A 4823-nucleotide genomic window follows, 5' to 3' on the forward strand; every position below is an offset into this window, starting at 1 on the left:
GACTTTGATAAAGGTCGGATTGTAGCCCATCGTGATTGCGGTTTATCATATCGCGACATTGCTGCTGGCGTTGGTCGAGATCCAATGACTGTTACCAGATTATGGAATCGGTGGGTTCAGGAGAGTAATACGGAACGCCGTGCTGGGTCCGAACGGCCTCGTATCACTAGCAGTTGAGATGACAGGCATCTTATCTGCATGGCTGTAACGGATCGTGAAGCCACATCTCGATCCCTGAGTCAACAGATGGGGACGTTTGCAAGTCAACAACCATCTGCACGAACAGTTTGCCGAGTTTGCAGCAGCATGGACTATCAGCTCGAAGACCGTGGCTGCGGTTACCCTTGACGCTGCACCACAGACAGGAGCGTCTGCGATGGTGTACTCAACGACGGACCTGGGTGCACGAATGGCAAAGCGTCATTTTTCGGATAAATCCAGGTTCTATTTACAGCATCATGCTGGTCGAATCCGTGTTTGGCGACGTCGCGGTGAACGCACATTGGAAGCGTGTATTCGTCATCGCCATACTGGCGTATCACCCGGCGTGATGGTATGGGGTGCCATTGCTTACACGTCTCGGTCACCTCTTGTTCGCATTGACGGCACTTTGAACAGTGTACATTACATTTCAGATGTGTTACGACCCGTGGCTCTACCCTTCATTCGATCCCTGCGAAACCCTACATTTCAGCAGGATAATGCACGACCGCATGTTGCAGGTCCTGTACGGGCCTTTCTGGACACAGAAAATGTTCGACTGCTGCCCTGGCCAGCACATTCTCCAGATCTCTCACCAATTGAAAACGTCTGGTCAATGGTGGCCGAGCAACTGGCTCGTCACAATACGCCAGTCACTACTCTTGATGAACTGTGGTATCGTGTTGAAGCTGCGTGGGCAGCTGTACCTGTACACGCCATCCAAGCTCTGTATGACTTAATGCCCAGGCCTATCAAGGCTGTTATTACAGCCAGAGGTGGTTGTTCTGCGTACTGATTTCTCAGGACCTATGCACCCAAATTGCGTGAAAATGTAATCACATGTCAATTGTAGTATAATATATTTGTCCAATGAATGCCCGTTTATCATCTGCTTTTCTTCTCGGTGTAGCAATTTTGATAGCCAGTAGTGTATTATTGATGACTGAAGTCTCTGTTATGTGTATCCGTGATGTTCATTAAACTTATAGAAAAACGCTATGAACTTATGCACCAACCTAATAGGATGTATTGACATAGGTAATCACCTGTATGCACATCATAACTCAGCGTTTCACGTCCAAGTGCTCGGCAGAGCGTTCACGAATCATATTCAGACTCCTCGTGGTTTTCGACCGTTCCAGTCTCGAATAGAATATTTGAAAAGTGAACGCTTAACTCTTTCGGAGGGACTTCTGATTCCCCTTATTCCCTCATGACGGTCATTTCTCACTATGTAAGTGGGAGTCAACAATACATCAATCTTCGTGACATGATAATTAAATGGACACCCTAGCTGCAAACAGGTGTTGATGTACTTCATTGGGGACATGTTGAAAATGTGTGCCCCCACCGGGACTCGAACACGGAATCTCCTACTTACATGGCAGACGTTCTATCCATCTTCTTCTTTTTTTTTTTTACCTCTCGTTCCGCTGCTGCTCACGCTAACCACGGGACCATATTTTTTTTAATAACAAAAAAAAATTTTTTTTCCAAAGCCAAACTCAAATTTCTTTTTCCTTTAAGAACAAATTGTGAGGAATAAATAAGGAAAAGATTTTTTTTTTCAAAAGAAAACAGACTCCAATTCTGCTGGTTTCTCCGTCCAGTAAACAAAAATGAGTCTCCTTCGTCTTGTTGGCGAAGAATCAATCTTTTGGAACATAAAAAAGTTTCTGAAAGCCAAAATCAAATTTCTTTTTCCTTTAAGAACAAATTATGAGGAATAAATAAGGAAAAGCTATTTAAGTCGTCGTGCGACTTGTAGTTAAAGTCCAGTTCTTACAGGAGCTCCTGAAGTGTCTCCGCCTACAGCATGCCATCTCGTCCAAACATGTCTTCTCATGGCGTAGGCGTGGGTTCTGGGTAGCAGATCTATTCAGTTCGGTTCGGTTTACACAGTTTTCAGCTTCTCAGGGCTTGGGCGTTCCAGCTACTAGGTGGTCATCGAAAGTGCTCCGTAAGAAATTAGAAAAATATTGTTTATAGCGTGGTGTGCGTATCAGGACGCAGTGTCGTTCGTTGAGATAAGTCCAATATCCTAGCGTAGACTTGTCGCCAGAAGTAAAAAGATAGCGGATCGTGTGGCCACAGATCCAATTCACAGAGTTAGTTTTGGCGGAGGGGTAGAAAGTCTTATCGGGATACAAAAGCATGTGGACGACGATCTGAGCCGGTGTCTGCAGAGTAAGAAATGCCAAAATTCGCCGCGCAAGTGTCCAGACGTGTAGCGCTGTGCCACAGTGGAACCGGTGGACATCCGTGTCATCCACTCCACAGTGGGTGCAGAGGGATGAATCGGAGAGATGGATGCAGTGCAGACGATCTCGGTTAACTTGTTTGCCATTCACGGTGATGTACCACGCTGATTGAACGTCTGATTCGAGCAAACGCGCATGGACCGCCTTCCATATGTGTCGCCACACGTACTGTGGATACTTACGTTCGATGGGGTTGGACGGGCGGCACTGTTGTAACAATTCGGATACTGTTTTCGTGAGGTAGAAACGTGTAAGTGGTAAGGACCGGTAGATATAACTGAACTCCAGGAAAAATCGTTGGATGTAATAAAAGGGGATTGGAATGGTCGATACCAGTACTGGGGCGGACAAGGAGGCCGGTGCAAAGTTGTGAAGCAGGAGGCTAGTACGGCTCTGCGGGCAACGATGCCAAAGTTTTAGTTGGGAGCTGACGTATAGTGCCTTGACACGAGGCGGCACGTGGATGAGTCCCACCCCGCCACGATCTCGTGGCAGTGCAAGGGATTCATACTGCACTTTGAATAACATCCCCGAGCTGACGAAGGAGCCGAAAGCCATCAACAGTCGTCGCGCCAGGAGATTTTGGACTGGTAGTACTTGAGCCATGCGTGGTATACGGGAAGCATGATACATGTTCACGTATTGCGCGCATTGGATAACGTCGAGAGCTCGTAGCCGGTGATCTGCGAGATTTGCTCTGATTGTCTGTAGCAAGCGTCTACCATTGATAGTCGCTGAGCGGCGCAGGTCTGCTGTGAAATCAAGTCCAAGACACCGTATGGTGGCGGCGACACTAAGGGGGGCAGCGCATCTCTCCGGCAAGCCCTCACCAATGAGCAGGACCTTGGATTTTGACACGTTGAGGCAGCTCCCCGACGCTTCTCCGTAAGTCGCCACCCATGTCAGTGCTGCTCGTACTTCATCTTCACTGCGCAGATATAGTACTATGTCGCCTGCGTAGGCTGTACAACAAAAACGGTGGCCTTGCACAGCCATGCCTTCCAAATGTTGGCGCATGCCCTGGAGCAGGGGTTCCAAGGCGAAAGCATACAAAATCGTGGAAAGAGGGCATCCTTGTCGTACAGATCGTGTGATGACCAGGGACGGTGTAAGACGACCATTGTACATGATTTTAGAGGTTGCACTACTCAACAGGCGCATAACCACTGTGACAATACCGCCAGGAAAACCCATATGCTGAAGAACTGTCCGTAAATAGAAGTGGTCAACACGGTCGAAAGCCTGGCTAAAGTCCAGTGAAGCCAAGGCGCCAGGGAGACGCTGATGATGCGCTAATGCTATCATGTCTCTGTAACGGCAAAGGGCCGTACGGATGTTGTTGTCGCCTCCTAGGGAAGTCTGGTCGCAGGATGTGACGTAACGTGCGACCTTCTTGAGTCGCGATGCCAGTAGCCGTGTGAATATTTTCATGTCGCTGTTGAGCAAAGTAATTGGTCGATAGTCCTGGACCCTCGATAACCCGCGCGGTTTATGTACGGGGATAATAATTCCTTCTAGAAAGGCGCTCGGGACCACTGTCATCGGTGACATCAGCTCTTGTGCGATTGCCGTCCACGTGGAAGCCAGCAAATAGTGAAAACTTTTATAAAATTCGATGGGTATTTCGTCAGTTCCAGGAGATCTGTTATCGGAACCCGCCTTGATAGCGTCTACCACTTCATCTGTGGTTACGTCGTCTTGGAGGTCATGCACTGCACCCTCCGGAAGAGTGTTCGTAGTAAGCTGAGCGACTTCTTTGACCAGTGCTGCAGAATGCGGTACGGCCGGGTAGAGCCCGGCAAAATGAGCATGGAGAGCACGACCGATGCTTTGTTGGGTGTCGTGCCGGCGCCCTTCCACATCAGTGAGGACTTGGATCAGAGCTCGTCGTCGTCGTTGTCTTTCCTGAAGGAGGTGGTACATCGACGGACGTTCTTGAGGGATTCGATTAGAAGCTCGAGAACGGACTACAGTGACTTCCAAGTTACGCCGCATGATCAAGGAGATCTGCGCCTTCGTGCGATGGACTATCGACTGCCGGGCTGGCGAGAAAGGCATCGTCGTACAGTCGAGTAGAATGGTGTAGTATAAGTGCAGGGTATTAGTTTGCCATGCCTTTAATTCCTTCCCATAACTCATCAGAGTCTTCCTGAGGGTCGGCTTTGCACAGGAGAGCCACCATGATAAGGTGGAATCATAGGCTTCTCGACGATGGTGGCAGCGTGCCCACGCTTCTTCGACCATACGGCGACAGTCTAAGGAGGTCAGGTGAGCGACATTGAGTTTCCACAGACCACGACTATGCCACACTTGCTGTCGGGCGAGCGTGACGTCACAGAGGTACGCATCATGGTCTGAAAA

This window comes from Schistocerca piceifrons, chromosome 8 (assembly GCF_021461385.2).
Source record: "Schistocerca piceifrons isolate TAMUIC-IGC-003096 chromosome 8, iqSchPice1.1, whole genome shotgun sequence".
NCBI lineage: Eukaryota > Metazoa > Arthropoda > Insecta > Orthoptera > Acrididae > Schistocerca > Schistocerca piceifrons.